The sequence below is a fragment of the Callithrix jacchus genome, chromosome 20 (genome assembly GCF_049354715.1).
Source record: "Callithrix jacchus isolate 240 chromosome 20, calJac240_pri, whole genome shotgun sequence".
NCBI lineage: Eukaryota > Metazoa > Chordata > Mammalia > Primates > Cebidae > Callithrix > Callithrix jacchus.
Window position 1 is genome coordinate 13,335,656 of NC_133521.1, and position 23,085 is coordinate 13,358,740.

Genomic DNA, 23,085 nt, shown 5'->3' on the forward strand with positions numbered 1-23,085 from the left:
AAGCTGGAGTGTAGTGGTGTGATAATGACTCACTGCAGCCTCAATCTCTAGGGCTCAAGCTGTCTGCCCACTTCAGCCTCCTGAATAGCTGGGACTACAGGTGCTTGCCACCAGGCCCAACTAAATTTTGTTTTTGTTTTTGTTTTTGTTTACAGATGGGGCTTCACCATGTTGCCCAGGCTGGTCTCAAACTCCTGAACTCCAGTGATCCACCTGCCTCAGCCTCCTAATGCGTTGGGATTACAGGCGTGAGCCACCATGTCTGGCCTCCACCTAAACTTTTGATTGCAGTGAACTAGGAGGCTAATATGCAGCATCTCGAGATTTTTGTCTAAATCACCTTGGGCTGATTCTGTTATAGCAGTAGTTCTGGAACATTCAAAGGTGTCAACTGAAGATCAAAGCTCTTGTGTCTTTGCAATGTCTTTCTATCTTCACTGACTACATTCACTACCAAAAATTATTTAAGAACCATCAAAGAAATATATACAGACAAGAAATAGAAAAAAAAAAACAGCTTTTTCCTTCAAGTGAGGGAAATTAAGTAAGAAGCACTGGGTCCTTCTTTTAGTTGAATCTTAGATGACATGATTTTTTTTAAATCTTACCACCTCAATAACTCTATCAGCAGTATTTCACAGATGGAGGAACTAAGACTCGGAGAAGTGAATGGACGTGTCCAAGGATGACGTGTTAGGAAGTGATAGAGCCAAACATGCAGCCCAGGGCTGTCTGATTTTAAAGTCTGAGCTCTTCCAAATAATACCCACTGGTGTCCACCCTAAAATAGCCACCTGGCCCCTTCACCAGCAGTGTGTGCATTTGGGTAAGCAGGGGCCTGTTGAGCCTGGCTGTTCCTTGAAAATATCGGAGTAAGTTGGACTTGGCGCCTGCCTGGACTTATACTTGTCTTTGTTGTCTTCTCTGCCAATAGTGACAGAAACTTAGAACATGCAGGACTCTACTGTAGACATAGAAAAATACGAGCATGGCCGGGCGCGGTGGCTCACACCTGTAATCCCAGCACTTTGGGATGCCGAGGCGGGTGGATCACGAGGTCAAGGGATCGAGACCATCCTGGTCAACATGGTGAAACCCCGTCTCTACTAAAAATACAAAAAAATTAGCTGGGCACAGTGGCATGTGCCTGTAATCCCAGCTACTCAGGAGGCTGAGGCAGGAGAATTGCCTGAACCCAGGAGGCAGAGGTTGCAGTGAGCCAAGATCGTGCCATTGCACTCCAGGCTGGGTAACAAGAGCGAAACTCCGTCTCAAAAAATAAATAAATAAATAAATAAATAAGAGCATGCTCTGTGTTCAGGTTTATTCCCCCAGTCTGACCTTTACTCTCAACTCTCCAGACCTGTGTTTCCATGTGTCCACTCAACGGCTTGGCTTGAATGGCCACTAGACATCTCCAATCCAAAGTGGCCAATCTACAGTCTTGATGCTTCCCCTCCAGACCTTCTCCCTGCCTTTCCCCAGGTCTTCCTTATTCCAATAAATGGCACTACCCCTCTTCTATTAATCTAGACAAAAGGTCTAGCAGTAGCTCTTTGAGATTGAGTTTCCTCAGCAACAGACCCTGGGCAAGGCTTTGAGTGTGAGTAGTCTGTCTGGAAGGTGCTCTCAGGAAGTGGTGAGAAGTGAGGAAGTGAGATGGAAAAGAAATGCAACCCACAAAGGGTGTGTTTTCAAGCAAGTTATCAACATGAACTACTGGAGCTTCATCCTGCTGGGAACTCTAGGAGCCAGTGCAGACCACAAGCCTCAGAGTTACATTCCTTCCCCTGTGGGGTGACAGAACCAGGCTACGTATACACCAGCTCCTATCAGTCATTGGTTGAGGCTGCCCTGGGAGATCATCTGGCCTGCTTTGGGTACATGGGCAGAGTGGGCTCCAGCAATTAAAAGAAACCCTCAGGCACAAAATGCACAGGCTGGCCCTTGGAAGTGGGGTCTCTAACATGATGAAGAGAGGACCTATAGATGTGGCATGACAGTGGCTGCTATAGAATCTCTGATCGCCACCACCCCCTTTCATACCACACAGCCACTCCACTGGCAAAACCTGTGGGTTCTGCTTGCAAAATAGATTCCAAATCTGACCACTTTTCACCACTAATTGCAGAAGACTGGTCTCCCCATCTTCCTCCTTGTTCCCCTATCACCCTTCTGTATTCAGAAGTCAGATGGATCCTTTTATCCGTGATTATGTTATTGCCTGTTCAAAAGCCACCATTGATCCCCTCTTGGTTGGCACAAACCCACGGTCCTGAGCTAGGCCTGCAGGTCCTGCTGACTCAGCTCCTGCTTCACTCTCTGATGTCACCTCACGCTTTTCCTTGTTGACTTTGCTCCACCTGCACTGACTAACCCTCAAAAGTTCCAAGCACACTCCCACCCTGAGGCCTATGCAGGAGCTGCTCCACAACCTGGCCTAAGCCTCCCCGACATCTCCATGGCCACTTTCTCACTGCAGCTTTCTCACTTCCCCCAAGGGGAAGACCACCAGCCACGCCCACTCTCTTGCTGTTGTCATTATTTTTCAGAGTTCTAGTTTCCTAAGAAAGCTCCCAGTCACCACCCTTTCTTCTCTACCCTGGGTCTTTAAAGACACCAAAATAAGACAAGGAATGAGGACAGGACTGAGCTGCTTGCATCCAGTTTATTCCTCCTAGAATCCATATCAATCAGCCAAGTGACCCCATCTCCCTGGTGGTAGAGTAAGGTAAGGGGACTAGAGACATGGAGATCCTCGGGATGACCCTGTGCATGGAGGGAGGTGTCAGGAGTGGTGAAATCCACAATGCTTCTTACACCTGTTGTTATATTATGATGAATCTATTGCATGGATGCATCCCTCATGTACCTTTTACTGATTCTGTGTGCCCACCCCCAGCCTCTACCACATTTTGCTTCTTCTCCTTCTTCTTCTTCTATTTTTTTTTTTTGAAATGGAGTTTCACACTTGTTGCCCAGGCTGGAGTGCAGTGACACTGTCTTGGCTCACTGGAACCTCCACCTCCCAGGTTCAAGTGATTCTTCTGCCTCAGCCTCCCAAGTAGCTGGGATTACAGACTTGCGCCATCACACCTGGCTGATTTTTCTATTTTTAGTAAAGATGGAGTTTCGTTATGTTGACCAGGCTGGTCTTGAACTCCTGACCTCAGGTGATCCACCTGCCTTTGCCTCTCAAAGTGTTTGGGATTACAGGCATGAGCCACCACACCTGGCCCTATGCATTTTCCTTCTAATAGGTTCACACCTGCGACTTCCTTGAACCTCTGTAGCTGCCCTGTCCCCAAGGCATGCAGAGAGGAAGAAAAGTACCACAATTTACTCCCTGACACCCATCCAGCCTGTACCCAATGGATGTGGGAGTATAAAAGCCCGGCACCCCTGCTTCAAAGATAGACAGACCCTGAAATATAATTTATACCCCAGAGCTCCCCGCAGGATCAGGCAGAGGTTGGAACCTCACATGAAGCGGCACCTTTGCTGGCTTCTTCCCCCACTCTTGCCCTGTTTCCCTATGCCCTTGTAGGTGTCTCCTGAGAGCTCTTTCTTAATAAATTACCTGCACTGCAACCCGTGTCTCAGCATCTTCTTCTGGGAACATAAGACCTAAGGCACTCACTGTTTGTTGTTTGTTTATTTCATTTCCCCTACTAGAATATATGCTCCCAAAGGTAGGAGTTTTTCTGTTTTGTTCAGTTTTGTATTCTCAGCAACAAGAACAGTACCTTGTATACAGAAGGAGCTCAATAAATATGTATTGAGTAGATGCATGAATTTGTGAATATATGTCAATTGACAGAAATATACGGGGACCACTCCTAAAGAAGGCTCTCCCTGTTCTGTTTTATGGTCTGCTATGTCCCTCATGCCTGGAATTATTTGCAGCACAAAGTAGACACTCAATGAATATTTATTGACCAACTCCCATAGCCCCTGTCTGCTCTATTTTAGCAACTGTTTTAAGAAAACAGCTAATATGTCTGGCCCCTGCCTGGCTTCTCCCCACCTCCCTCTCAGGCCTTGGCACAGAGCAGGTCCTCAGCCTGAGATGGCTGCACTGCAGTTTCAGGACCTACTGAGTGGAGGGACTGCTGGGGCTTAGAAAACAGGAGCGATAGACCCTATTAAGATGGGGAGAGACCTCTGGAAGGTCTAACAGCCTAAGCTGGCAGGGAGAAGCATCTGGGCACAGCTGGGTCATTGGAAGCCACTAGGAGAATTTGAGGTCCCCTGGGTGGGGTGGGCTGGGGAGGGGTAAACTTCTGGGACAATATTAGATCCAGAGAATGGGGAGCCCCTGGAGGAGGGCAGAACAGAGGGGGAAAGGTGATGCTACTGGTGACTGTTAGGGCCCACTGGGCAGGGGAATATTTGTAGGGGGAGTAGTTGAGCATCCTGGTAAGCAGAAGCTTATGGGGAGCAATGGGGCAAATGGGGAGGGGAAACTTCTAGGGAAATCTTGGGGCTTTGTTGATAGTGGAGGCTTTGGGAAAAGTACTAAGTTTCAAAGGTATTAACTCCAGAAAATGTCAGATAAGGGCAAAGAGGAAATTAAATCAAGTCTGCTCTCTCTCTCTCTCTCTCTCTCTCTCTCTCTCTCTTCCTCTCTGTCTCTCTCTCTTCCTCTCTGTCTCTCTCTCCCTTTGCCTCTGTCTCTGTCTCTCTTTCTCTCTCTCTTGTTCTCTCTCTCACCTTTCTCTCATATTTTTTTTTCTCTTTGGAGTTGACAAATCACTATCAGTCAGTGATATTCTCCCTTAAGAAATCTATCTGGCACAGAACACAAGGCATGATGTTTGTTCATGGATCAGCCAGACTGAATTAAGGTTTGATTTCAGGTTAGAATTTGCTGCAAGAGATGGGACCCTGCCAAATAGCAGTGGCTTCAGCAAAACAGAGCTTTACTTCTCCCTGGTGAGATCTTAAGGCCTGTGGTCTGGGTTTGGAGTGTCTTTCCTCAGGTGCGGGGACTCTGTGCCTTCTGCCTTGCCACTCAGCATCATTGCTGCATTTCTCAAGGTGGCTGCTGGAGCACCAGCCTTTATGGGCAGTTCTAGCCTGCAGAAGGAGGAGAGTGGAAAGAAAGGTGCGTCCCCCTAGTAAGGGCACTCCCCAGAAGTTGCACACACCACTTCCACATATGCCTATTGAGCAGAATATGGTCAAGTCATGTGATCACATCTGGCTGCCAGAGAAGCTTGGGGCAATGTAGTGCTTATTCCAGGCAGGCAAGGATCCACTTAAAAGTTAAGGGTGTTTCTTATGAAGGAAGAACTGAAAATACATATTAAGGGACAACAAGCACACAGATTGAGGAAACCAACCAGGAACATCAGGAGCCTCAGGGAGTCCCTCGAGAGTTGAGCTCACACAGTGTCCTGGTATTTGCCACTACATAACAGCTTACCCTCAAATTTGGCAGCCTGAAATGGCAAACACATTATCTTGGGCAGTTTTTGAGGTCAGGAGTCTAGATGCAGCATAGCTGGGTGGCGCTGTCTCTCTAACAAGGCTGCATTCAAGCTGTCTGCTGGGGCTGAAGTCATCTTAACCTCACTGGGGCTAGAGAATCTACTTCCAAACTGACTTCACAGGGTTGTTGTTGGAGGCTTCAGTTCATTGTCTTGTGGGTCTCTCCACTGGGCTCCTCACAACATAGTTTGCTTTCCCCAGAGCAAGAGATCCAAGGGAGAGGAGGAAAGGAGGAGGGGGGCAGAGAGAGAGAGAAAGAGAGGGAGAGAGAGAAAGAGAGAGAGAGACCATCCAAGATGGAAGCCACAGTCTTTTCTAACCCATTCTCAGAAGAGACACATCCTCCCATCTGTTTTCTTTTGGGTAACAGAGCCCAACCCTGGTACAATGTGGAAGAGGATGTGAATCCCAGGAGGCAGATGACTGTGGGCATCTTGGAGGCTGACTACCAACCAAGGGTAGGTAAATGAGTGCTAGGGGTTAGGAGATCGTACATCGGTAGAGAGAGTTTCTTGAGCCAGGAAGACTGGGCACAGGCTCAGGAAGGCTGGCTGAGCCTAAAGAGAAGTGTGTCAAGGGTTAAGGAGTATGTCTCAGTCTGTTTGAGCTGCCATAACAAAATGTCATAGACTGGGTGACTTAAAAACGGCATAAACTGGTTCCTCACAGTTCTGGAGGCTGGGAAGTCCAAGATCAAGGTGCTGGCAGACTTGGTGTATGGCGAGGGTTCATTCCTCATAGATGGCACCTCCTTGCCGAGTACTCAACATGGCTGAAGAGGTGAATGAGCTCACTGGGGTCTCTTTTATAAGGGTACTAATTCCATCTATAAGAGCTCTGCCCTTATGACCTGGTCACCTCCCAAAGGCCTCACCTCCTCATGTCATCACACTGGGGATGAGGTTTCAATCTACGAGTTTTTGGTGAAAGGAGACAAACATTTAGACCTTAGCAAAGTACAACAAAATGTTGCTTTCTGATATTCAGCTAATCACCCGAAGGGAAAAATCTTTCTACCAATTCAAGGAGGGAGACAGTTGTACTAGCATGTAATAATCAGCACATTACCCACAGCTCAAGCCACCCCAGACAAAAAGCCAAGACCACTAAATGGATAGATGTCCTGGCAAAGTGTGGCACAGGGCACAATCAGAGAAGTGAGCACACAAAGAGCTTCATCAGCTTCTCATAGACCCTGCTTGTCTTTCAAAGTGATTAATACATATAACCTGTCCATTCCAGAGCTAACAAGACCCCTCCGGCCCATTACCTGAAACTGGGGACTCAATACCATGCAGATGGCCTGAGTCCATTACAAAGGCAATTAAATGCCCAACTCCAGAGCCAGGTGCCAACATATATAGGTATATAGGCCTTTGTGCATAGATAACTTACTTCTTTCAGGAGGGGAAGAATCTTTAGTCTTATTTTCTCTCAAGCCTAGGAATACCTGGGAAGCCAGCTTCAGGGACTAGTACACAGAGGCTAATTTGTACAACCATTGCCCACAAGTAGGTGGGGGCGATGATGGCTAAAAGAAACCACATTGCTAGAGACGGTCTGCCATTGAATTGGATCTTAATATTCTAGTCCATGAACCAGCGGTTGCACCAGAGCTTGGTTTAAAAAAAAAAAAAAGCAGAAAAAACCCACACACATTCTTTCAATTTCTAAAGGGAAATTTGACTCGGGCTGTAGAACAAAGGACGAAGAAATAGAAGTAAAAGAAAATCAAAGAAAAAGTGATTTGGATTCAAGGGGATCAGATGTTTCATTTATTGCAGGTTGGAGACCTTCAATCAGTCAAATGAAAGGAACATTTGTATTAAAATACCGACGAGGCAGAAAGAAAGCCTTGATCGGGTGCAGGAGGGTTAAGTTACAGCAATCGTGCTGAGAGATATGAACCCACCTTCGAGGTTATCTGTTCCCCACTTGAAGGTTTTCTGTGTTACAAACCTGAGATGAAAGGTGGTTGTTTTGACGTCTGGGTCTGGGAGCCAGACGCTGAAATTAGCAGCATTCTTGACATGTGCGCTGCAGGAACATGGAGCCCAGGATGGGGTGAAAACGTACCTGCTTTATTAAAAGGAAATGATGTCAATGCAACACTAAGTGCCTAAGTCACCTGTGCAGGCAGGGTGTGGCGAGGATTACAAAAACTCCTTCTGCCAGGAGAGAAGAGGCAGAGAAGGAGCACCACAGAGGTATAGCCCCTCTTCTGACCTTGGGATAGTAGCTCCATGATGGCTGGGACTTGTCCTTTCTGGTTCACAGTGCCAGGCATATAGGAGGTGTTCGATAGATGTCAAACAGATGCATGAATGAATAAATGAATAGGACCTTGGGCCTCTTTGGACCCAAGTCTTACAAAATAAGGAGCTGGGACTAACTGTGGATTTCTCCAGTGGGATGAATACCACTGATGGTTGGGAATAGCACATGGATGGGTTTGGGTGATACACAAAGACAGGGTATTAAACAGTACTAACTCAGAGAGAGAAAGGTATCGTTTTTGAACTCTTTTTTCTATTATACTTTAGGTTCTGGGGTACATGTACAAGTCCTGCAGGATTTACACATGCCATGGTGGTTTGCTGCATCCACCCCCCATCACCTACGTTAGGTATTTCTCCTAATGTTATCCCTTCCCAATCCCCACCCCCTGCTATCCCTCCCCTATACCCCCCACCCTCCCAACATACCCCAGTGTGTAGTGGTCCCCTCTCTGTGTCCATGTGTTCTCATTGTTTAACACCCACTTATGAGTGAGAATATGCGGGGTTTGGTTTTCTGTTCTTTTGTCAGTTTGCCAAGATTGATAGTTTCCAGATTCTTCTATGTCCCTGCAAAGGACATGAACTCATCCTTTTTTATGGCTGCATAGTATTCTATGGTGTATATGTACCACATTTTCTTTATCCAGTCTGTCATTGATGGGCATTTGGGTTGGTTCCAAGTCTTTGCTATTGTGAATAGTGACACAATGAACATATGTGTGTGTATCTTTATAATAGGATGATTTATAATCCTTTGGGTATATACCCAGTAATAGGATTGGTGGGTCAAATGGTATTTCTATTTCTAGATCCTTGAGGAATCACCACACTGTCTTCCACAATGTTTGAACTAATTTACACTCCCACCAACAGTGTAAAAGTGTTCCTATTGCTCTACATCCTCTTCAGCATCTGTTGTCTCCAGATTTTTTAATGATCACCATTCTAACTGGTGTTGAGATACCATCTCACGTTTTGAACTCCTTCTAGCCTCTGATTCCATCTAAGAGAAAGTCTCAATCAATTGCTAATATCTCTTTAACACCTCTGCAATGTTTTCAACCCTCTCTTCATAATGATAAGAGGGGAAAGCCCAGCCTCACATCCTCAGCAGGCAACAGCATCCAACCCGATTTCATAACCTGATTTCTTTCCTTTGTACTTACTTTCACAGTTGCCTTTCTATTTAGGGCAAGGGACAGTAGTTTTTCCATGGCAGAGCTGATCTTTTTAAGTTTTCTTTGTCAGACAAATGTTTCTAAGTAAACACGAACTGATGTTTCCACCATTAAGGAAATAACAGCTCAAGTGGGATGCAGAGATGGAAAATATCATGATGATGAGACACAGTTTGGAAAAAAAAGAAAACTGTCCCAGCTGACCTTGAAGGGCCCTTCTGGAAACATTAAGCATCCAAAATCTAGAACTCCACTCTTCTGGTTTGTGTAGAGCAAATCCAGCAGTCTCTAGTGAAGAGGTAACTGCAGTCCAAACCTTTGGAAGATGAGCTTATTCATTTATTCATTCTTTCAACGTGTTTATCAAGAGCATATTATATGCACACTGCTGTTCCAGGCACTGGGATGGTAATGAAAGAAAAATAGGGGGAAAAAAATCCCTGCCCTCATGGAGTTTCTGTTTTAGTGGTTTGAGGCAGGACAGAGAACAGAGCAAGTAAATGAGGCACTTAGGGTGTTAATGTAAGGAGGCACCTGCCCTTAGGGCTGTAGATGACCTTGACCTGACTTGAGGAGAGTTCCCCACCCTGACTCTAACCTGGCATGTTATCATTATTCTGGGGGCCACAAATCCTGTCCCCAGAGTGTCTGGTATAATTGATCTTTGGTGAGTCCCCAGACTAGTATTTGGGGAGAGCAACACAGATTATTCCCATGCACATCCAGGATTGAAAACCACTGACGTGGACCAAAAAACCTTCAAAATATTTGATTTGGCACCTCTCAAAAGCATCAGCCTTCTTCACCACTAAGTCAATCATTGTTTACCAAATAAATTAACTAGTGAATGAGTCTGTATGTTGTCACTCACCATAATGTCCTCTGCCTCCTCACTAGGTGTCAGGTTCTATCATTCACTTTCTTCTTTCTTTAAATGTATTATCGTTCTGTCACCCAGGCTGCAGAGCAGTGGCTCAGTCTCGGCTCACTGCAACCTCCGCCTCCCAGGTTCAAGTGATTCTCATGTCTCAGCCTCCCAATAGCTGGGATTACAGGCATGCGCCACCACGCCCAGCTAATTTTTGTCTTTTTAGTAGAGATGGGGTTTCACCATGTTGGCCAGGCTGGCCCCAAACTCTTGACCTCAAGTGATCCGCCCACCTCAGCCTTCCAAAGTGTTGGGGTTACCGGCATGAACCACCACACCTGGCCTCATTCACTCTTCACACTTCTTGTTTCAATCATCACAATCACTTACAAGGATAGGAATTTTTATCACCATCACCGCCTTTTGCAGATGAGGAAACTGAAGGAAAGAGAGGTTAAGGAGCTTAACTCCAGCCCAACACAGGTAACTTTACCCAAGCTAACTTAACCAAAGAAAACCCAGAAAGGCCGTGCTCCTAACAACTGTGCCCTATGGCTTCTCTATGGGATGAGTCTCAATGCCTGGGGACTTGGGCACAGTAGTTACAGTAAAGACGGTGCATGTAAAAATGAGTGAAGTACGGAGTCCTTTGCACCTTAAAGACAGCACATAGGAATCCTTGTCCTTCCACCAAAAAAATGTGTCCCTTCTCACTCTTCTCCAATCATGAAGCTCATTCTAGGTTCATTTTGCTTCCATGTCTGTTGAAACCACAGCCATACAACTGTGGTCCTCTGTATAAGGAAAAAATAACAGAGCAAGCATGGTATTACATAATAACACATCCCCTGGTATTGGGGAAGTCTTGGGGCATGGTGGGGAGTGTGCAAATTGGAAAGAGGAGCCTGTCCAATGTTTCCAGATCTCCTGACTTATCAAAAGAAACAAAAACTTTGATTTAGTTGTGAAATCTTTGAATTTCCATGGAGTTCTAATTTTATAAATAACTGCACGGGCTAAATACATGTTTTGGAAACCCTGAGCATAAAGTCTTCTGGAAATGGCCAAGCTGGAGAAAAGGTTCTAGGAATCCGCTCTAAGATCATTTTGTGATCTAGGACAAACTCTCGGGTTTCTCTGTGCCATGAATCTAAAGCTGCAAGAAGGATATGAAAAATATTATTTATTCATTCTTCAACTTCTAACAACAACTTCTATATATTAGAAGATGCGTGATTTAAAGATTAAATCAATATGCTTATCATTGAGTGATGGAGATGCTGGACTGTGAACTCTAGGTCCACAGGGTAAGAGCAGCTGTGAAATAAGAAAAGGGAGCCCAGGGGGAAGGCTGGTGGTTCTGCTTGGAAGAGATGATGCTTCAACCAGAGCTTGAAGGCTCAGTGTTACTCTCCCAAGCAGCAAAGGCAGAAAGAAAGTGACTTTTCCTTGATTCCAAAGTGCTCCGTAGACCAATAAAAGATGAATCTTTTATGAGTTTGGAAAACATGCATATACTCCCATAAATTGAAGAGTGGGCAAACTGATCCTACAATCCCCAAAACCATCTTTGTCTCACATATTAATTACAGGGTGAGCATCACAAATCCAAACATCCAAAATCAGAAGTTTTTTTGAGCCCTGACCTGATGCTCAATGGAAATGCTCATCGGAGTATTTCAGATTTTTGAATTTAGGATGCTCAACTGGTAAGCCTAATGCAAATATTCCAAAATCCAAAAAAGACTGAAATTCAAAGCACTTTGGGTCTCAAGCATTTTAGATAAGGGATACTCAACCTGTAATTATCTAGGTGCAAAACCAGACTTGTGGGATTTTGGACTTTTCCCCGGAGCTGTTTTCCCCTCCTCTGTCTTCCTGGAGTCACCAGCGTCCAGGAGGCCAGGTTACACATCTTGGTGCTGTCTCTAACTCTACCCTCTTCCTCTCCCTGCATATGTGACCCAGGGAAGGGTCCCTCTCTTGGCACTAACTTGCTGGCCTCCCCCAGCCATACCTCTGCCAATCAGACTTTTGTCTCCTGCATGGACTCTTGCTGTTGTTTTCTCTTGGCTCCTCCTGTCTCTCGTCTCTCCTCCAGTCAATCCATTGCTCTTTCCAAAACTCAGATCTGACCACGTTGCTCTCTGGCTTAAACCTCCAATGGCTCCCACTGACCACAGACCAAAGCCAGCAGTGTAGCATGGCATTGGCACTCTGGGTCCTGCCTACCCTTCTTCACCATTCCTCCTTTTGCCAACACTCCCCTGAAACCTACACTCACGGGCACACTATATTCCTACTCATCACACACTCCCTTAACATGGCTGGAATCTTCCTAGCTCTGTGGCCTGCTACGGGTTCTTTTCTCATCTTTGCATGACTTTCCTGCCATTTTTAGTCATAGAACCACAGCCATGCCAAGTATTCCCTCTTCTGGAAACCTCCTCTTTCTGTTGTCCCCTGCTGTCCCCCATCTTCCCCATGCCGGGGACAGCAGGCTAGAGATAGAAGAGAAGAAGGAAAATGAGGAAGGTAGGTGGGGTCTTGAAAATCAGAGAAGGAAAAGTGTTTTGAAAAAGACACTTTTGCAAAAGCCTCCACCCCAACCCAGTAGAACCCTTTCACCAAGCGTGGAGACCCACCCTCAGAAAGAGAAAGCAATTTCACATGTTGGAAAAAGGCCCATGGCAGAAGAAAAGGGAAAGCCATCACTTGGCTGTAGGTGCTTCAGAGATCCAGCAGGAAAGCCTGATCAAATGGGAGATTGGGACATTTTTGGGAAGTATATGGGCCCCAGCCCGCCCTGACTGACACTCCTTTCTGAGGAGTAGGGTAGCCAGGTCTCCAAAAGGCTCAGGCAGCCACGCATCAGGCCCTTGTTCACAGCCAACAAGAGCAGGAAGGTTGACTGCTCTCGGGCAGAGCAGGCTCATGGGTGTTTCTGTACCATTCACCCGGCAGGACAACATTTCCAACAGGGGCATCTTCTTTTCTGCTTTCAGCAATTATTTTCCGTTAGTGTAAAGTGTCAAACTCAAACATCCAAGCCAGGCAAGTGACAAGAGAGAATAATGTCGTCTAGTAGGGACTGGGAGGAGCAGACTGTGCCCATGACAAACAGACACACCCTCTCCTGGGCTCCAGATGACTGTCATCAGATCCACTGACTTTTCTAGAAATGTCAGATATTGCAACTTTTACAGGAAGTCTGCTGTTACTAGAACATTTGCTCAATTTTCTTTCTTTTTTTTTTTTTTTTAAGTTTTGCTCTTGTTGCCCAGGCTGGAGTGCAATGGTGCAATCTTGGCTCACTGCAACCTCTGCTTTCCAGGTTCAAGTGATTCTCCTGCCTCAGCCTTTTGAGTGGCTGGGATTACAGGTGTCCACCACCATGTCCAGCTAATTTTTGTCTTTTTAGTAGAGACGGGGTTTCATCATGTTGACCAGGCTTGCCTCAAACTCCTGACCTCAGGTGATCTGTCCATCTTGGCCTCCCAAAGTGCTGGGATTACAGGCGTGAGCCACCATGCCTGGCCTGTTTACTCAGTTTTTAAAAACATGGTACAGTGCAAAAGAAACAAGGCCACCAGTGCCTGACGCTGATGTACAAGTTCAGATTAAGCTCATTAACTCGGTGCAAATAAATATGGTCCTTAAGTCTGCATGACTCCATCTCTTAGGCTAATAATGGATAATCTGCCATTTAGTTGGATTTTTCTGACTATGTAGATATTTGACTCTGCAGAAACTAGGCTTCACTACGCAAGAAATCCACAAATATTTCTCTGTGCATTGCCTGCTTATTGCTCCTGGCAGTGAAAGCAGTGTCCATATTATTATTATAGTTTTAATTTCAGGACAAGAAGAGTCCTTAGACATCAGTTAGCCTTGTCTCACTGCCACAATTTTGCAGTTCCGAAAACTGAGGCCCGGGGAGGGGACGCGCTTGTTTGGGTACACAGCACAAGTTGAAAATTCCATCAGCACCTCAAGGATATTTATGGATCATGTACACTCACACAAGTCTGGGTTTGTGTTTTCCCTGGGCCTCAAGAAAAAGCCCACCAGGTTGCCAGATGTGCTGAACTCAAGGGAGTCCGAGTAAGTGATTTGCCAGCGATGAGAAGCAGGCCCAGTCTGGGATGGAATCTGGCCTTCCCATCAGCCTCGTCTTTCCGCCCAAGGGAGAAAAGAGGCTGGCATGGAGGAAACTGATGTACAGTCACGTGCTACAGGAATCATGTCCTTCTGCAGACTCAGGCCACCTCCTCTCCCACCCTTCAGCTCATGTGAAGCTTCAGAACCCTGGAGCCCATGTGTGAGGGAGAAGCACCTTAGCTGAGTCCTGTCCTTTACCCTCTTCCTTCTATTTCTTGTGGTTTCCCCCTTTCCCAAGACCTCTGTATGTGCTTGAAATATGCATTTCTGCTTTGTGTGTCTTTCTGCTTTCTCGTATTTCTTTACAGAAACTGCAGAAGAGAGGGCAGTGCTTACCTCAAAGGTATGAGGTTCTAATGGCGGAATTACAGTTTGCTTGGCCATGAGGGACCTCCCAGTCAATGTCTGATGATAGCTCTTGAGGGACCCCTTTCTCCAGCTCCTGGGAAGCTTCCCCTGAAGCTCAAGGTGACTCTGTCTCCCTGGGCTCCCCTGCCTCCCTCATCCTATTTATTGTCATATCAGAGCAGACCTTGACTACAAAATTCCTTATTTTCATTTTTAAAACTACATGAATACATATGTATGTCTGTGTGTTTGTATGATGGGGGTGAGGGAAGGGGAGAAGAGGGGATGAGAGAGGAGAAGAGGGGAAAGGAGGAGAGGGGAAGCCAGGGGAGGGGGACAGAGATGAGTGGGAGGAGAGAGGAGGGAGGGGAGAGGAAGAGTGAAGAACCTGCTATGTGTTCAAATCCTCCCAACAATCAACCAACCCATGAAGCCGGTCTTGTTTATCCCCATTTTCCAGATGAGGACCCAAAGGCTCCCCTTGTGCTCTCCACCACTTGCTTTCACTTCTTTCCTCTGTCCACACCTCCTTTCCTGCCTGAACATCATCTTCCTTCCCAAAGTTGGAGTTGGTCCCATGTCCTGGTGGCACATTGCCGGCTCATGGATATGGACTGCAAGCCTGCAGTGCATCTCACCATGGGGTTGCATGCAGTGGAGTTTGTGCCTGGATGGACATCTGGACTTGGGAGATTTGTGGGGACCCACAGCATGCTGCCAAAGGCTTTTTTTATGGGTAGTTGCAGCCATGGAACAGAATACTACTGTGGTCAAGCACCCTGGAGACAGACAGAGCAGGGGCGCCTGGCTGGCTGTGAATCCAAACAATGGGGCAGTACTAACTAGTCCTAGTACTAGTACTTACCTCATAGAATTATTGCAAGGATGAGCTGAGATAATGGGGTATTTCCAGAGGTGGAAACACCACGGGTAGTAATGAAAATGATTTGAAATAATGCACAGACAAGGCATTAGGTAGCACTGACTCGAACAGGAAGTGTATTACGTCCTTTTCAGCTCCCTTTCAATTCTCCTAATTACATCAAGAAAGTCTCCAGTTGATGCTACTGTGTCTTTAACACCTAACAAGTACTAATTACTTTTGTTGTTTTGTTCTCTGTGTTTTAACAAAGAGAGTGAAGACTTTGGGCTCAGAGTCCCAGTATCTAGGTAGCACTTAATACATATTATCTGTTTTATTGGAATACTTTTTATGGTTAGTGGTTTTCTATTCACAGAAGTAGTATAAAATTTTCTGTGTAAGTATATGGATTTAAGTTTTTAAAGCAGGTCCATTTAAAAGGGAAAACAACATTAAGTAGATAATAGTGTCAGTAACATTCAAATATGTCCAAAATTATAAAAGGAGCCCACAGTGATGAAACTTACAGAATCATTGAGATAATCCACATCAAGAGGTCAGCACAGTGATTATTATTACTATTCTGGTGTCAACTCAAGAGTTTCCACATCCAAAACGGATGGGACACACTATGTAGTCTGGGCCCTTGAGGATCCGGTAGTCCTTGCTTATCTAGTGCCTCATTTCCCTCTGTCAGGTTCAAAGGCAGATTCTCTAATGAGTAGTGATCTTCATCAAATGCAGTCTTGGGCTGCTCCTAAGGAATATTGTCACTCTGGAAGTTGTTTGATGCAAAATATCTCTGGGGTCAGACAAATCAACTTATGCTTTCTGAGTCTCAGTTCCTCATCTGCAAAATGCTGTGCCTGATAGCACTAACCTCCGGGTTCTGTAGATTTCATAAGATCATGTAATGTTGCGCAAAATGTGAAAAAGTGACCATGAGATATACATCAATGCTCAGACAAGGCATTGAGTAATACTGACTCATATGGCGAGTTTCCCTATTGCATCAGTGAGAAAGTCACCCTCTGGTACTAATACTGCCTGAATGCCTTTCTTATACCTGCCAAATAACCCTTTAATTAGGTAGAGAGCAAGGCCTCAAGGCCTTAGGCTCTTGGCAGACAGTAAGACCCAACTGGGATACTAGAGATAGGCCTAGAGGAATACGAATAATGTATCCCCATGTTAGCCCTGGGAGCAGAACAGGAGCCAAGGGACAGAGGCATTTGAGCTGACCCCTGAAGAGACAGAAAGATTTCTCTAGGCAAAACATAGCTAGAAAGATGTCCCAGGCATCAGAAAAGCAATCCCTTAGACTCAGGAGGCCTTAGCCAAGTTTGTGCTACAGAGCCCTCCAGGGAAATCTAAGGATACCCCCTCCCTGCCACCGACGCCCGCTTATGAAATAATGTGGGTTTTAAAATGTGAGATGAAAATATCTGCATTGTTCCTGTTGATTTTTAAAACTGTGATAAAATAAGCATGGATAAAACATGTTATTTTAACTATTTTTAAGTGTACAGCTCAGTGGCATTAAGTATGCACAGTATTGTACAGCCACCACCATGTCCATCTCCAGAATGTTGTTTGTCTTCCAAACTGGAAGTCTACACCCACTAACAATATCACTCACTCTGTCTTCCTCTCCCATCTCGGGGGCAACCGTCACTCTACTTCCCGTGTGTGAATTTGACTGCTCTACATACCCCATGTGAGTGGAATCATATAGGATTTGTCCTTTTTTACTTATCCTATGTATCCTGAGTCAAGCTTGCTTCACCTAGCATAAAGTCTTCAAGGCTCATTCCAGATTAATGTTATTGCATGCATAGAACTTAAAAAACAGCACTTCAAAGAAAAGTTATATTAAATAATGGTTATCTAAATAATTATTTAAATTGATATAAAATATATGGGCTCTTATTAACCATGATGTAAGAAGATACAAAGGTGGATCTACTCATCACTATAATTTCCAGATAGTAATGAGTCTATTTCAAGATCTCCTGTAATAACTATAATGAGATATGAAGATATCTGTGATAGCTACTGATCACAAAGTCACAAAAATCCCATGTAGTGTGGATACAATTTTGGTTTGTTGCTTGCATTTAGAATTGAAAGAAATGTTAACTTTCAGTCATAAGTTAGCAAAAATAAAAAATACAGCTTTTCCCCATCCAATCTCACAGATGCTGATTTTTTTTCCATGGACTCCTTAGAGGGCTTTTGTTCCATGGAACCCAGGTTATTAATCTTCACTCCATGGAAGGAGTATTTTTATTCTTCACCAGTTTACTTAATTCTTGGTCCAGAGGTGAGGCAAAGGTCAGATCCTCACAGCTTCTAACTGGCCCCAGAAGCCAACCCACTGGCATGGACAGTGGACTAGGTTTTGGACACCAAACATCTTTCATTAACCCCCACCCACCAGCCCAGGTACTGTGTTTGAAAAGCAGCTTTGACAGGGAGTGATTAAAATAGAAGACAAGCCCATTTCACTCCAAAAGCTGTTCCATTTGGCCTCATGGTTCATTTGTATTTCTTGTGCAACACCAACAAAAAAAATGCACCCAGACGCAGATGCAGGGATGGCCCAAAACACAGGAGGCACTCCACGTGTCTAGACAGCAATGCTCTAACCAGCAGAGGAGACACACTGCCCTGTTCATAGTAGTTGCTTAATTTTTCTCATCTGCAAACAGGCTGTGGATTTCCAACCTTTAATTAAGATGCAGTTTTCTTTTCAAAAGCAACATGTTCTAATAAATACCAGCTGAGCTGGGATAGAGGCACTACAGAAATTACAACTGCAGCTGAAAAGCCATGGGACTTGCAGCAGGCTAACCATGAAGTTCTTCAGGAAAGGAATAGTTTCCATGTGCTTTGGAGATGAGGACACGCCTCGTGGACTGTGCTCCTTGGCTTCAAAGTCAAGCCACAGTGCCGGTGCTGTGGATTCTGCCTTCTTGTACAGAGAAAGGACAGAAAGAGAGGCAGAAAGACAGTAAGGCAGGGTATTGCTTTAAATGACCTCTGCCTTGAAGTCCTATGACATTAAAATCAAGGAGGTACTCAGAGAAAGGTGAGAAGTGTTCTTACTACAGCTGAGATCATTGGCTTTGCAAAAGGGAGTTCTTAGAAAAGAAAATGTTTCTGCAGATTGAAATGTCTTGGTATTTGAAATGTCTTAGTGTCCCTGTGACCCTCCCTCAACACTTAGTGTTGCCAGATAGAACACAAGATGTCCAGTTAAATTTGAACATCAGATTAATAATGAATAATTTTTAGTGTAAGTATATCCCATGCAATAAGCTAAAAATATACAAAAGCATCATTTGCTGTTTATCCGAGATTCAAATTTAACTGAGTGTCCTGTATTTTCATTTACTAAATCTGCCAACTATATTCCCACTCAAACCAGAGCTTTCCTCTAGATCCACTTTCCTCTGGTTCCCTGTAAAGAAATGCCAGGCCAGCTTGGCACAGACTATGGTCATCTTAGACAGTCAGCATAATGGTTAAGAACATCAACTTTGGAGTCTTAAAGACTTAAAGTAGCTTTCTACTCAAGCCTGTCACTTTTTGACAGGTGGACCTCAAGAAGGTTTCTTGGCCTCCCAGGATGTCAGCTTTGTCCTCTGCCGAATGCGGAGAATGAAAATCTGGGCTGATGTTCAGCCATATCCAATAGTACAAAATCCATACCAGTAGTTTAAAAATTAAAGCATTGCCCAGGCTAGTTGGCAGATACCTTCCCAATCTCCCTTTCATTGTGCCAGATACCCTGGCTCCTCCCCACCACTTTTCTCATCTAGCAACAAATACCTGGCACAGCCAGGGATCTCAAGGACCCTGTTCTAGTGTTTTACTCAGTGTTCTTTCTGACTGGCAAGTATCTGTGGCTTATTGATAGTTAAATAAATTGACAACCACTCCTGTTAGGAATACCCACCTCAAAGGTAGTTGTAAGGTGTAGGTGAAATAATGTGAAAGAACAGTGATACAGGGTCTGACCCAGAGATCTCTCTCACACACACACAAAATGAATGAATGAATGAATGAATGAATGAATGAATGAATGAATCCCTGTGCTATTTATAAGGAAGAGCCTTGACTTTGTTTTTTGCGGACATGACAAATCATTCTCTCTCTCTCCCCACCCCCTCTTCTTGCTCTCCCTTTTTCTCTCTCAATGAGTTATAACCATCAATTATACAGGTTTTAATAAATCTTAAAGATTATTCGACTTCTAGTTCAGTTTCTTCCTCTTTACATGGAGGAAAACTTCGATCATGCATAATTTACTGACTTACCTATCTAAACAAGTCCACCTTTATGCATTATTGGTTTGAGTGATTGTTGGAAAGATCTTTTGCTCAAAAACATTCCTTTCATCCAACTGCCACAAAGCCTGAAATTTCACCATTAGCATTTTAGCCATGTTTAAAAATTGAACTAACGCTTATGCTTATCAAGGTATTTCTCAAAGCCCACTCTCTTTAAGCTAAAGATGACACAGGGTCATCCTGAGAACCTCAAGCGCTGGGCTGGGGGGTGGTAAAAAAGAGATTATGAAAGAAGTTGAAAGGAGATCTGGGACGTGCCAAAGACACACGCATCCAACTTTAAAACTGTGTGACAGGCTGACTATGCATTAGATTGTCCCACTGGGGCAGTTGTGCATTTGTGCTTTTGCATAATACAGAAGGACAAAAAGTGTAAATACTACCTAATCACTTCATTCAAAAGAACTTCCAACAAGAAAGCCGGACCCCTTGATGCTACATTATGCTTAGGCGATGCCAGAAGTCGTTTTTATATTGTTGGTCAAGGGTTTTTCAGCTGGATGCCTGGAAATGTTTTTCACAGATCTACAAAGCTTGGATTATACAACAAAGCCTCAAAATATACGGGGCAAAAATGTAGCTGGGAACGTATCTATTCACATATACAAATTGCTTCCACCACTGGGTTAGTGCTAACTGCTGGAGTCCAGCATCCCCTGTATTAAGATGTATCTTTATCCGCTGACAGTTGAGTTTGATCCACCTGCATATCATTTTCAGGACAGGTCTCAGGAGCTAACCAGTCACTGGTATAGGCTAATCTGTTTCCCCCAAAACGCACTATTGTCATGCACTGTGTAATGACGTTTTGGTCAACAACAGCCTGCATATGCGATGGTGGTTCCATAAGATTACAATAGAGCTGAAAAACTCATATCACCCACTGACACTGTAGCCATTGTAACATCGTAATGCAATTACTTTTTTTATAAAGTTAGCATGGCCTAAGTGTCCAGTGTTGATAAAGTCTACAGTAGTGTACAGCAATGTCCTAGGCCTTCACGTTCGCTCACCACCCAATTGACTCACCAAGAGCAACTTCCAATCCTGCAAGTCCATTCACAGTAAGTTCCCTATATGGGTGTATCATTTTCTATCTTTTATACTACAATTTTACTGTATCTTTTCTATATTTACATGTATAAATGCTTACCATGGTGTTACAGTTGCCTATAGTATTCAGTGTGGGACATGCTATACAGGTTTGTAGCCTAGGAGCAAAAACTATACAATATAGCTTATACCAACTAGGTTTGTATAGGTACACTCCATGAGGTAAGCACAATAATAAAATTAGCCTCATGATGCATTTCTCGGAACACATCCCCAGCTGTCAGCATCACATGACTGTAAAATACAACATCCAATAATTCGACTGATTTCATTTTGAAGATGAGAATCTAAAGAAATTTTTTTTTAAGCTTCTGGAAAAACAGGGGTTAAAATTCTGGCATTTTTCTTCAAACATCAATATTTGTGATATTAATTGCCAATGGATGATCACCAAATGAGGAAGGATCTTCCCATCAGAGTCTAATTAGTTTCATTGTCTTTTTTTTCCTGAATTCCATTGTATTCCACTCTACCCTTCGGCTGCCTGTTTTAATTAATTTTGCACCACATTCAAAGGTTTTGCTTTTGTGCCTCTCTGTTTGATTTAAATTCCTTTTCGCAAATAAATAAATATATAACTATCAAAGCTAATGAGGCTCTGAAGATTTGAGATGTAAATATCATATGCAGATTTTTTTTTTTTTTTTTTGGGTCCCAGCTCAGCGGAAGACCAAAAATAACACTTGAAAGTTTGATTAAGAAATCTCAGGCTCCCCCTCCCATGCCTCCCTCCAGACAATCTTTCTGCTGGCATTTTCAGTTATTTGACAAAAAAAAAGCCCCCCCAAACCCGAAGCCTCAAGAGCAATCTCCTTTCAAGACTGGCTCAGATGGGCATAGGGTTGTGCTGAGCTGCTATTTAAGATCCATCCCCGACTGACAGATTCATGTCTGTCCTGAGAGGTCTGTGCGTGTCAATGCATACACTCACCCCACACACACACACACACACACACACACATGCACACACCCCTTCATATGCATCCATAGACACACACAGTTTTCACACACAAACTCACCCATATTCATACACAGTGCACTCATGCCCACTCACCAATGAAAATTCAAAACACACATATATTCGCACATGCAAACTCTTCTATATTCATACACACATAACCTCATTCCCACTCAACAATGAAAACTCAAATCACACACATCCACACATGCAAAGTCACCCATATTCATACACACATACCTTCATACACACTCACAACACACATATTTTCACACATGCAAAGTCACCTGTATTCCTACACACATAACCTCATGCCCACTCACCAACACAAACTCACAACACACACATTTTCACACATGCACTCACCCATGTTCATGCACACATACCCTCATACACATTCACCAACGCAAACTCACAACACACACATTTTCACACTCTTACCTGCACAAACTCATACACTGACATAGACACTCACCCATACGTCAGTAGCCTCACAAATTCCTTCATGCATTCACACACAGATTCCATATGTATACACATTCTCCCACACACCTGAAACATACATCATGCTTTGGCAGCTCAAGTTTCCAGTTTCAAATCTGTGTCACCTCCATACATTCTCCCACATATCCTCAAAAGAGATCTCTGCAAGAAATTCCAAGACTCCCTCACCCCCCTCCCGGCCTGCCATCATGCTTTTAGGTGTATTCAGGGGCAGCCTGGGGCACAGTTATTAAACTGTAACCCAAAGAGCTCTTCCACTTTGCAATCTGCTTTTTCCTGAGATCTCCGTATCCTTTACTGAGAAAGTCTGATTCATTTCCCAGAAATTTTTATCTGCTATTAATCTTTGAGGATATAGTTAGTGTTGTGATATTTTCAGATATTGTTTTTGGGTGGCAGGGGGAGGGGAGGGCAGATTTCAAGTGGCCGTCCCCTGGCAGTTTCAGAGATTACTCAGTGCTTATAAGCAGCTCAGAACTGTGTGACAGCATTTCCATGCAAGGGACTTACAATCATGTTTCATTAATTCGACGTGAATGAAGCCTCATTTCTGGCCTTGAGGAGCTTAAGATGTATGTGAAATTAATAACAGAACAGATGTCTTCACAATTTGGTTCCTCTGGAAAAAAAAAAAAAAAGGAACCTGATTACTTTGAAAACTTCAATGCTTTAAAATGCAGACCCAGGGAGTTTTTACTCCAGGGTAAAGAGTTATGCCTTGATATCGTCCACATCTCAGAACTAAGTGGAATTTAAATGTCAGATTTATATTAAATAGTCATATTCCCCATCATGGCATATAATAAACAACAGCTTATTACTTTCATTAATAAGATGTGTTGGACATTTAAACTAAAGCTTTGGAGATAAAGCCCACACCTCCTGAGCAGAAGGTGCTGGGGAGACACAGGGGATGTGTGAGGGAATATTCAGGCAGCCTGGTTTTTAGCTTGCTTTCTGATAATT